Genomic DNA, 12,190 nt, shown 5'->3' on the forward strand with positions numbered 1-12,190 from the left:
GTCATGCAGGTGAAAGAGGACCCAAAAGCGACTTAACAGAAACAGAGTTTATTCAAGTCCAAACAGGGAATAACAGAAATCCTCTAGTCTGTAGAGGGAATAACAGGAGAAGCGGCCACAGACTGCAGGTCGCTTCGGGTAGGCGCAGGCCGTAGTTGACAGAGACACCTGCTCACACGCAGCATCTGATGAAGGCAAAAAACACGACAGGACAGGGCGATACACAATCACAGCACGGTGAATTCTAAACAAGGAACCGACAGGACAGGAGCAGGAACACAAAGGAATAAATAGGGACTCCAATCAGGGGAAAGGATCGGGAACAGGTGTGGGAAGACTAAATGATGATTAGGGAATAGGAACAGCTGGGAGCAGGAACGGAACGATAGAGAGAAGAGAGAGCGAGAGAGTGAGAGAGGGAGGAGAGAGGGATAGAAGAGGAAAGAACCTAATAAGACCAGCAGAGGGGAACGAATAGAATGGGGAGCACAGGGACAAGACATGATAATAAATGACAAACATGACAGTACCCCCACTCACCGAGCGCCTCCTGGCGCACTCGAGGAGGAATCCTGGCGGCAACGGAGGAAATCATCGATGAGTGAACGGTCCAGCACGTCCCGAGACGGAACCCAACTCCTCTCCTCAGGACCGTAACCCTCCCAATCCACTAAGTATTGGTGACCCCGTCCCCGAGAACGCATGTCCATGATCTTATGTACCTTGTAAATAGGTGCGCTCTCGACAAGGACGGGAGGGGGAGGGGAGACGAACGGGGGTGCGAAGAAAGGGCTTAACACAGGAGACATGGAAGACAGGATGGACGCGACGAAGATGTCGCGGAAGAAACAATCGCACAGCAGGATTGACGACCTGGGAGACACGGAACGGACCAATGAACCGCGGAGTCAACTTACGAGAAGCTGTCGTAAGAGGAAGGTTGCGAGTGGAAAGCCACACTCTGGCCGCAACAATACCTTGGACTCTTAATCCTGCGTTTATTGGCGGCTCTCACCGTCTGTGCCCTGTAACGGCAAAGTGCAGACCTCACCTCCTCAGGTGCGCTCACAACGTTGGACAAACGCTTGAGCGGAGGAACGCTGGACTCGGCAAGCTGGGATGAGAACAGAGGAGGCTGGTAACCCAGACTACTCTGAAACGGAGATAACCCGGTAGCAGACGAAGGAAGCGAATTGTGAGCGTATTCTGCCCAGGGAGCTGTTCTGCCCAAGACGCAGGGTTTCTGAAAGAAAGGCTGCGTAGTATGCGACCAATCGTCTGATTGGCCCTCTCTGCTTGACCGTTAGACTGGGGATGAAACCCGGAAGAGAGACTGACGGACGCACCAATCAAACGACAGAACTCCCTCCAAAACTGTGACGTGAATGCGGGCCTCTGTCTGAAACGGCGTCTAACGGAGGCCATGAATTCTGAATACATTCTCAATAATGATTTGTGCCGTCTCCTTAGCGGAAGGAAGTTTAGCGAGGGAATGAAATGTGCCGCCTTAGAGAACCTATCGACAACCGTAAGAATCACAGTCTTCCCCGCAGACAAAGGCAGACCGGTAATGAAGTCTAAGGCGATGTGAGACCATGGTCGAGAAGGAATGGGAGCGGTCTGAGACGACCGGCAGGAGGAGAGTTACCCGACTTAGTCTGCGCGCAGTCCGAACAAGCAGCCACGAAACGCGCGTGTCACGCTCCTGAGTCGGCCACCAAACGCTGGCGAATAGACGCAAGAGTGCCTCGAACACCGGGATGACCAGCTAACTTGGCAGAGTGAGCCCACTGAAGAACAGCCAGACGAGTGGAAACAGGAACGAAAAAAGGAGGTTACTAGGACAGCGCGGCGACGCAGTGTGCGTGAGTGCTTGGTTAACCTGTCTTTCAATTCCCCAGACTGTTAACCCGACAACACGCCCATAAGGAAGAATCCCCCTCGGGATCAGTAGAAGCCACAGAAGAACTAAACAGACGGGATAAGGCATCAGGCTTGGTGTTCTTGCTACCCGGACGGTAAGAAATCACAAACTCGAAACGAGCGAAAAACAACGCCCAACGAGCTTGACGGGCATTAAGTCGTTTGGCAGAACGGATGTACTCAAGGTTCTTATGGTCTGTCCAAACGACAAAAGGAACGGTCGCCCCCTCCAGCCACTGTCGCCATTCGCCTAGGGCTAAGCGGATGGCGAGCAGTTCACGGTTACCCACATCATAGTTGCGCTCAGATGGCGACAGGCGATGAGAAAAATAAGCGCAAGGATGAACCTTATCGTCAGACTGGAAGCTGGGATAGAATGGCTCCCACGCCTACCTCTGAACCGTCAACTCTCGACAATGAATTGTCTAGTGACGTCAGGGTAACGAGGATAGGAGCGGACGTAAACGTTCTTTTAGAAGATCAAAAGCTCCTGGGCGGAACCGGACCACTTAAAACACGTCTTGACAGAAGTAAGAGCTGTGAGAGGGCAGCAACTTGACCGAAATTACGAATGAAACGCCGATAGAAATTAGCGAAACCTAAAAGCGCTGCAACTCGACACGTGACCTTGGAGCGGGCCAATCACTGACAGCTTGGACCTTAGCGGAATCCATCTGAATGCCTTCAGCGGAAATAACGGAACCGAGAAAAGTAACGGAGGAGACATGAAAAGAGCACTTCTCAGCCTTTACGTAGAGACAATTCTCTAAAAGGCGCTGTAGAACACGTCGAACGTGCTGAACATGAATCTCGAGTGACGGAGAAAAAATCAGGATATCGTCAAGATAGACAAAAACAAAGATGTTCAGCATGTCTCTCAGAACATCATTAACTAATGCCTGAAAAACAGCTGGCGCATTGGCGAGACCGAGCAGCAGAACCCGGTACTCAAAATGCCCTAACGGAGTGTTAAACGCCGTTTTCCACTCGTCCCCCTCTCTGATGCGCACGAGATGGTAAGCGTTACGAAGGTCCAACTTAGTAAAGCACCTGGCTCCCTGCAGAATCTCGAAGGCTGATGACATAAGGGGAAGCGGATAACGATTCTTAACCGTTATGTCATTCAGCCCTTGATAATCCACGCAGGGGCGCAGAGTACCGTCCTTCTTCTTAACAAAGAACCCCGCCCCGGCCGGAGGAAGAAGGCACTATGGTACCGGCGTCAAAGAGACACAGACAAATAATCCTCGAGAGCCTTACGTTCGGGAGCCGACAGAGAGTATAGTCTACCTCGAGGAGGAGTGGTCCCCGGAAGGAGATCAATACTACAATCATACGACCGGTGAGGAGGAAGGGAGTTGGCTCGGGACCGACTGAAGACCGTGCGCAGATCATGATATTCCTCCGGCACTCCTGTCAAATCGCCAGGTTCCTCCTGAGAAGTAGGGACAGAAGAAACGGGAGGGATGGCAGACATTAAACACTTCATGACAAGAAACGTTCCAGGATAGGATAGAATTACTAGACCAATTAATAGAAGGATTATGACATACTAGCCAGGGATGACCCAAAACAACAGGTGTAAACGGTGAACGGAAAATCAAAAAAGAAATAGTCTCACTGTGGTTACAGATACTGTGAGGGTTAAAGGTAGTGTCTCAAATCTGATACTGGGAAGATGACTACCATCTAAGGCGAACATGGGCGTAGGCTTCTCTAACTCTCTGAAAGGAATGTCATGTTTCCGAACCCATGCTTCGTCCATGAAACAACCCTCAGCCCCAGAGTCTATCAAGGCACTACATGTAGCACCGAACCGGTCCAGCGTAGATGGACCGACAAAGTAGTACAGGACTTTGATGGAGAGACTTGAGTAGTTGCGCTCACCTGTAGCCCTCCGCTTACAGATGAGCTCTGGCTTTTACTGGACATGAATTAACAAAATGTCCAGCAACTCCGCAATAGAGGCACAGGCGGTTGGTGATCCTCCGTTCCCTCTCCTTAGTCGAGATGCGAATCCCTCCCAGCTGCATGGGCTCAGTCTCAAAGCCAGAGGAGGGAGATGGTTGCGATGCGGAGCAGGGAAACACCGTTGATGCGAGCTCTCTTCCACGAGCCCGGTGACGAAGATCTACCCGTCGTTCTATGCGGATGGCGAGAGCAATCAAAGAGTCCACATCTGAAGGAACCTCCCGGGAGAGAATCTCATCCTTAACCACTGCGTGGAGTCCCTCCAGAAAACGAGCGAGCAGCGCCGGCTCGTTCCACTCACTAGAGGCAGCAAGAGTGCGAAACTCAATAGAATAATCCGTTATGGACCGTTCACCTTGGCGTAAGGAAGCCAGGGCCCTAGAAGCCTCTCCACCAAAAACTGAACGGTCAAAAACCCAAATCATCTCCTCTTTAAAGTTCTGGAACTTGTTAGAGCAATCAGCCCTTGCCTCCCAGATAGCTGTGCCCCATTCTCGAGCCCGGCCAGTAAGGAGTGAAATGACGTAAGCAACCCGAGCTCTCTCTCTAGAGTATGTGTTGGGTTGGAGAGAGAACACAATCTCACACTGCGTGAGAAAGGAGCGGCACTCAGTGGGCTGCCCGGAGTAGCAAGGTGGGTTATTAACCCTAGGTTCTGGAGGCTCGGCAGGCCAGGAAGTAACAGGTGGCACGAGACGTAGACTCTGGAACTGTCCAGAGAGGTCGGAAACCTGAGCGGCCAGGTTCTCCACGGCATGGCGAGCAGCAGACAATTCCTGCTCGTGTCTGCCGAGCATGGCTCCTTGGATCTCGACGGCAGTGTAACGAGCGTCTGAAGTCGCTGGGTCCATTCCTTGGTCGGTTCCTTCTGTCATGCAGGTGAAAGAGGACCCAAAAGCGACTTAACAGAAACAGAGTTTATTCAAGTCCAAACAGGGAATAACAGAAATCCTCTAGTCTGTAGAGGGGAATAACAGGAGAAGCGGCCACAGACTGCAGGTCGCTTCGGTAGGCGCAGGCCGTAGTTGACAGAGACACCTGCTCACACGCAGCATCTGATGAAGGCAAAAAACACGACAGGACAGGGCGATACACAATCACAGCACGGTGAATTCTAAACAAGGAACCGACAGGACAGGAACGGAACACAAAGGAATAAATAGGGACTCCAATCAGGGGAAAGGATCGGGAACAGGTGTGGGAAGACTAAATGATGATTAGGGGAATAGGAACAGCTGGGAGCAGGAACGGAACGATAGAGAGAAGAGAGAGCGAGAGAGTGAGAGAGGGAGGGGGAGAGAGAGGGATAGAAAGAGGGAAAGAACCTAATAAGACCAGCAGAGGGAAACGAATAGAATGGGGAGCACAGGGACAAGACATGATAATAAATGACAAACATGACATAATCATTTAAATTGAAAAACTCATTGTTGAGTCAAGTGTAGTTTTTCTTTGTACCAGTTCATAAACCATGTGCCATGGAGTTGGTACATCGAAAATCTCCTCCCATTTACTTTGCAACCTGCATGGCGCAGCTGTCAACATTTTTGTCCTCAGATGAAACTGGTTTATTTTTCTATTTATGTCAGTTCCTTTCAGCCAATTTGTATCTTCAATATATGGTAGGCAAACAAGTTCTCTACCTTCTCCCTTTTCCACTTGCCTCCTCCATTTTTGTGGTAGTGCTGCAATCAGGTGGTTGTAAATCTGTATTGAGCAAATATTCCCATATATTTTCAATAACTGCATATGTGACATAATTACTCCATTTCTATTCATAATGTCATTAATAAATAAAAAATGTAAACATTTATTTCCATAAAGAATGTTTTTTTATAAGTCAATATACACTGCTCAAAAAAATAAAGGGAACACTAAAATAACACATCCTAGATCTGAATGAATGAAATATTCTTATTAAATACTTTTTTCTTTACATAGTTGAATGTGCTGACAACAAAATCACACAAAAATTATCAATGGAAATCAAATTGATCAACCCATGCAGGTCTGGATTTGGAGTCACACTCAAAATTAAAGTGGAAAACCACACTACAGGCTGATCCAACTTTGATGTAATGTCCTTAAAACAAGTCAAAATGAGGCTCAGTAGTGTGTGTGGCCTCCACATGCCTGTATAACCTCCCTACAACGCCTGGGCATGCTCCTGATGAGGTGGCGGATGGTCTCCTGAGGGATCTCCTCCCAGACCTGGACTAAAGCATCCGCCAACTCCTGGACAGTCTGTGGTGCAACGTGGCGTTGGTGGATGGAGCGAGACATGATGTCCCAGATGTGCTCAATTGGATTCAGGTCTGGGGAACGGGCGGGCCAGTTCATAGCATCAATGCCTTCCTCTTGCAGGAACTGCTGACACACTCCAGCCACATGAGGTCTAGCATTGTCTTGCATTAGGAGGAACCCAGGGCCAACCACACCAGGATATGGTCTCACAAGGGGTCTGAGGATCTCGGTACCTAATGGCTACCTCTAGCGAGCACACGGAGGGCTGTGCGGCCCCCCCAAAGAAATGCCACCCCACACCATGACTGACCCACCGCCAAACCGGTCATGCTGGAGGATGTTGCAGGCAGCAGAACTTTATCCACGGTGTCTCAGACTCTGTCACATATGCTCAGTGTGAACCTGCTTTCATCTGTGAAGAGCACAGGGTGCCAGTGGCGAATTTGCCAATCTTGGTGTTCTCTGGCAAATGCCAAATGTCCTCATGGATTCTGTTTCTGACCGTTTGAGCAGACACATGCACATTTGTGGCCTGCTGGAGGTCATTTTGCAGGGCTCTGGCAGTGCTCCTCCTGCTCCTCCTTGCACAAAGGCGGAGGTAGCGGTCCTCCTGCTGGGTTGTTGCCCTCCTACGGCCTCCTCCACATCTCCTGATGTACTGGCCTGTCTCCTGGTAGCGCCTCCATGCTCTGGACACTACGCTGACAGACACAGCAAACCTTCTTGCCGCAGCTCGCATTGATGTCCCATCCTGGATGAGCTGCACTACCTGAGCCACTTGTGTGGGTTGTAGACTCCGTCTCATGCTACCACTAGAGTGAAAGCACCGCCAGCATTCAAAAGTGACCAAAACATCAGCCAGGAAGCATAGGAACTGAGAAGTGGTCTGTGGTTATCACCTGCAGAACCACTCCTTTATTGGGGTGTCTTGCTAATTGCCTATAATTTCCACCTTTTGTCTATTACATTTGCACAACAGCATGTGAAATGTATTGTCAATCAGTGTTGCTTCCTAAGTGGACAGTTTGATTTCACAGAAGTGTGATTGACTTGGAGTTACATTGTGTTGTTTAAGTGTTCCCTTTATTTTTTTGAGCAGTGTATATATATATTTTTTTTTGAGAGAGAGTTTAATAATGGGATGGAAATCCTTTTGAGTTCCATATCCTTAGGAAAAGCTTATATTAGCATAACAAGGTAGTTGGTTTAAGTTTGTCTATCTCTTTGTTCAGTTAATGTCAGGGGTGTTTTTAATTTACTCAAGTATAAGGCTATTTTCCTGTATTGGAAACGGTTTAATGCAGACTTTTACTTTTTACAAGAGAATCATGCTTGTTCTTCCGATCTATCTTTTGGAAAAATCAATGGAGTAATGATATCTGGTTATCATATGGCAACAACCACTCTGCAGGTGTAGCAATTTTAAAGAGTGCATTTAAAGGGAAGGTCATCAGTCGTAAGACTCACCACTCTGGACGTTGGTTCATTTTAACAGTACATTTCCACAGTGAAATGTTTTTATTAGGAATATTTATGCATCCAACAACAAAAAAAACAGGATGTTATTTCAAGAATTAAGAAATTAATAGTTATTTTAACAGTATTTCAGGATATCAAAATTATCTTAGGTGGCAATTTTAATTCTGAGTCTAATGTGATGATTGACAGATATCCCCCTCCCAACATATCCAGCATAGTTAATCCTGACTTTAATAATCTATGTCTAGGATTAGTCAATATTTGGTGATCTAAATATCCTGATAAAAAGGACTTCACTTGGAGTAAGGACATGTCCAAACAGTCAAGAATTGACTTCTGGTTGATTTATAATTCATTAGATAATTCTGTAGTCAAGGTATCAATTGAACCATCTATTCTTACTGATCATAAAGTTATATTCTTATCTATAAATATGAATAGATCTTAAATTAAACTGAATCGGAGTTATTGGAAAATCAACAGTAGACTGTTGGAGGAAGATAATTTCAAGATGGATGCCAAAGATATTATACACGACAATTGGAGGAAAGCCCAACTATTTAAGTCTTATGGGAAATATTGGGAATTAATGAAGTATGAAATAAGACAAACAGCCATGAAGAGAGGTAAAGAAATTGCTGTACTTAAAAGATTGAGGAAGATAAACTTAAAGAAATATTTTCTCATCTCTATGGAGAACCTTGATGAAGAAGGAAAGGGTCAGTTATTCTCTTTACAACTAGAAATGGACCGACTGTATGAAGAGAGAGCAAAAGGGGCATTTGTCAGATCAAGAAGGGGATGGTTGGCGGAAGGTGGAAGAAAAATATAAAATACTTTTACAATTAGAAAGAAATTCTGAATGTACGTCTTCATAAGCTCAATTTAGATAGCAAAGAAAATGAAAACCCCAAATATATTTCAAAATATGTTTCAGAATTCTATGATAACCTTTATACCAGTAATGCCTTTCCTACTAGTGACATATCTGCCTTTCTAGACTGTCAAAGACTGTGCAAAATTCATAGATGAAGACTTCCAAAAGTCTTGTGAGGAAATTATTTCTAACAATGAAATAAAAAAATGTATCAGCAAGTTAAAAGAGAACACATCTCCAGGGAATCATGGCCTTATCAGTGAAATCTATAAATATTTTCAGGAGGATATCATTGAATTTGTTTTTAAGGAGGCAATTTATTTAGGGGTCCTACCTGTTTCTATGACATAAGGCCAAACAAAGATGGTATGATTTTAGAAAATTGGAGACCAATCACATTAATTAAAAATGATGGAAAGTGACTTGCATTCATCTTTCCAGAAAGACTTCAAAAAAGGTCTTGACCAAATCATTGACGATACCCAGTCTGGTTTTATGAAGGGCAGACATATATGTAATAATATTCTACTAGTATTGGACTTGACAATGAGCACATTATGGAAGATGGCTTTATTTTATGTGTAGACATTTACAAGGCATTTGATACAGTTTAACATTTTCTTTTTGAGACTTCGATATGTTGGTTTTGGTCATTATTTTCAAAGTGTAATTAAGACACTACAATAATATTAACAGCTCTGTTAAATTTTCCCATGGAACTTCACAAAGATTAGATGTGGAACTAAACAAGGATGCCCAATTTCCACTTATTTTATTGGTCACACAAGTTATGGCACTTCATATAAATAAGGATTGTTTTAGCGGTATTCAGATACAGTTGCAAACGAGAACTTGTTCTCAACTAGCCTACCTGCTTAAATAAAGGTGAAATAAAATAAAAACAAAAATACAAGACAAATAGAAAATGTTCACAATTGGCTGACGACACCATTTTTTTGAAAGATCATAATGAAGTCAAAGCTATTGAGTGTATTAATGCCTTCACATGTATCATCTCTGAATATTAGGAAATGTGAATTATTTGCGTTGAAAAGATGTGACTTTAACTCAGTATGTAATATCCCTGTAAAGATGTGATCACGTATCTTGGTATTACAGTTAGCAACGATCAGAAAGAAAGGGCCAGCTTAAATGTCTCTTATATTCTAGAGAGAATTTGAAAGAGATTTCATTCCTGGTTATTAAGAGATCTGTCTTTATCTGGACGTGTACTGTTATCACAATCTGAAGGTCCAGATGAGTTTATACCTCCCTTGACTTGGATGTTCCTCTGTCAGTAAGTCAAATGGTTGATACTAAATTATTTAACTTCATATGGAGGAATGAACCTTATTATTTAAGAAAAGCGGTAATATGTAGCACCCAATGTAAGGGAGGGTTGAATGCTCTGGATTTTAAAACCTCTAATATAATATTTTAAGATTAAATGGATACAAAACTATTTAAGAAATGAGGGTTGCATCTGGAATTATCATCCCTAATTTAATATTCCTACAAATTTGTGGTCTAGAATTCTTACTCAAATGCAACTTTGATATGGGTAAAATCACAATTAAACTTGCAAACTTTTATAAACAAGTACTTCTAACTTGGAACCTGATGTTCAAACACAAAGTCTTTGGTTTTCCAGAACTGGTTTGACAACAACATTATTGGGGTTAAACAATTTATTGAGTAATGATGGACAACTATATGATTATACAGAATTTATTAGAACACACAATACTACATTCACTCCCAAGGAGTTTCAAATGATTGTTAGCGCTGTCCCTAAAGGTGCTCTTCTTCTTTTAGGAGAATATAACAATACTCCAAGTGCAACTGTTGAGGATTTTGTAGCCTCAATGCAATTTAAATGTATTGACATTTTAAACTATAAATGGAATAACCTGTATATAAGGAAACTATGTTACCATTTCTTCTGCTAAAATGTACTGGAATGCAGCCCTGGGACAAGTGAACTGGAACAAAGTTTCGTTATCTGGTAAATATTGTATATCTAATGTGAAAGAAGTATAATACCAACTCATTCATAGAATCTACCCTGTAAAGACCTTTAGTATACACAGATTTAAAATAGCTATTGATGACAAATGTGTGTTTTGTGATTGTGACCCAGATACTCTTCACCATTTATTTTGGGACTGCTATAATGTCAGAAGATTTTGGTGTGAGTTAGAAGATTTTATTTTAAAAGAAACAACTATCAATATTAATTTGAAAGACTGATATTATGTTTTATTTTGAACTAAATTATATGGACCCTGATTTAACTTTCATTGTTAATTTGTTTATTTTCATGGAAGATTCTTTGTCCATAAAATGAAGTGGGCAGAGAACAAACCCCTCTTCACATTATTTAAGATGGAATTGAAATATTATTTTGAAATAATCAGTAAAAGCAATACGAACCATAAAAGTATTTAACAAATTGAAAATTAATATTGATATGTAAGTCTGTTAGGTTTATGTACTCTTGATTGTTTATTTCATTTTTTTGTATTTTGTGTTAATACATAAATAAATAAAAATGTTAGCTTGCTAACTTCAGGTAACGTCTAACGTTAAACATTTCCTTTCACTTCTGCCCACTCTCACCATCACAACTTAATTTGCAGCTAACTGGTATATTGACATGCCTCTCCTCTCACAGGCTTTGCGTTGACACAAATATGGTGAAGATCTTTATTGGAAACCTCCCCTAACGAGGTCGAGAAGGATGAGCTCGAGGCTCTGTTTACTCAACATGGTGCAGTGACAGAATGTGCAAAGTAAAAAAAAAAAACTATGCCTTCGTCCACATGGATGACCGTAAGTCTGCCACCAAAGCCATCCGCAGCCTGCACCTCTTAAAGCTTCATGGCAGGCCAATCAATGTGGAGCCAAGCAGGGGAAAGAACCAGGGTCCGGTGAAACTTCACGTGGCTAACGTGGAGAAAGGCGAAGAAGATGCGCTCCGCACCTTGTTTGAGGAGTAATTGCACATTCACAGAATGTGCTGTTGTCAAAAACTTTGCTTTTGTCCACATGTCCAACTCTGATGAGACCATGGATGCCATAGAGGGATTAGACAACTCTGACTACCAAGGTAAGAAACAAAGACCCTCATTTAATATTCACTATTAAACTGTTGGGAAGTTTCAATGTTAAATATGGACTTTGGTTTTGTGTGTCACTGTCTGACTGGTAAACATGGTTTTCCTCTTTAGGCAGACATCTTCACGTTCAGATATCAAAAATACGTCCCGGACGGGAGGAAGAGGGATTACGGCCCCCCACCAAATAATGGCGCATACTGGCCAGCACCTCACGGCTACCCTGTGGACAGGGAGGGATCCGGAACCCCCTTATTACAGAGGTTGCATGTCAGGGGGGTACCTACGCTGACAGGGTCCCTCCACTGCCTCCTGCACGCTACTCTTACTGAACGCACACTGGCGTTTGACTCAAGGTGAGATATCAGAGACAGGGTATTATACTATGCAAGTCCACTCCCTATCTAGCTCCATTTATGTATTTATTTTTATATATCGAATTGGGGATAACCTCACGTTGACGCTTAATGTCCAAGGACATTGTTTCTCCATCTCATTAGCCTTTATAAACTCTCAAAATCTGCTTCAACTGAACAATGTCAAATCGTAATATAGCTTTATAAAGAATGCAGGGCATTTT

The 12,190-nt window shown here is 43.6% G+C and overlaps 1 protein-coding gene and 1 pseudogene across 1 annotated transcript in view; both read left to right on the plus strand.

Annotated features, from left to right (window-relative positions):
* LOC124008413 (fibroblast growth factor 11-like) overlaps positions 1 to 12,190 on the plus strand; it is a 168,493-nt gene that overhangs the window by 67,321 nt on the left and 88,982 nt on the right. The gene's annotated exons all lie outside the window — the stretch shown is intronic.
* Positions 11,188 to 11,979, plus strand: LOC124008414 (annotated as a pseudogene).

The sequence above is a fragment of the Oncorhynchus gorbuscha genome, linkage group LG21 (genome assembly GCF_021184085.1).
Source record: "Oncorhynchus gorbuscha isolate QuinsamMale2020 ecotype Even-year linkage group LG21, OgorEven_v1.0, whole genome shotgun sequence".
NCBI classification, from domain to species: domain Eukaryota; kingdom Metazoa; phylum Chordata; class Actinopteri; order Salmoniformes; family Salmonidae; genus Oncorhynchus; species Oncorhynchus gorbuscha.